The following is a 686-nucleotide window of genomic DNA, read 5'->3' on the forward strand; positions in this document are numbered from 1 at the left end:
TAGAAATAATGGCGATATGGCATCTCTTTGGTTCTCCTGGAGAGAGCTGGATCCCATTCTATTAAGTGAAGTATCCCAAGAATGGAAAAATAAGCACCACATGTACTCACCAGCAAATTGGTTTCCCTGAGTGCACATTTGGGAACAACACCAATTGGGTATCGGACAGAGGTTGGGGCCGGGTGGAAGGGATGGGTGTATACCTACTTGATGAATGTGATGTGCACTGCCTGGGGAATGGACACCCTTCAAGTTCTAACTGGGGGGGATGGGGTGGGGGAGAGGAGGGGTGCACACCTACATGATGAATGTGATGTGCACTGACTAGGGAATGGACAAAATTGAAGCTCAGAATCGGGGGAAAGGGGAGGCATGGGGAATGTATATAGCCTGATCTTTTGTACCCCCATAATGAGCTAACAAACAAACAAACAAACAAAAAAGAATCGTTTGATTCATCAGCTGGGAATACACCATGGTTCTTTAAAGACCTCTATGCGTGGGCCCAGGTAACTGGCTAGTTCCAAGAAGTATGCCACAGAGCTTTTGAAATAACCACTACGTTGAGAATTATTTGCTAGTTTTTGCACCACCTTTCACCATAATTGTGATAAGGTTCGTCCGTGCCTCCTTCAACCCAAGATGGCTGGGGCGGACAAAACTATGCTGAGGCCTAGTTCACTTGG

The sequence above is a fragment of the Eulemur rufifrons genome, unplaced genomic scaffold, assembly GCF_041146395.1.
Source record: "Eulemur rufifrons isolate Redbay unplaced genomic scaffold, OSU_ERuf_1 scaffold_97, whole genome shotgun sequence".
Taxonomy (NCBI): Eukaryota; Metazoa; Chordata; class Mammalia; order Primates; family Lemuridae; genus Eulemur; species Eulemur rufifrons.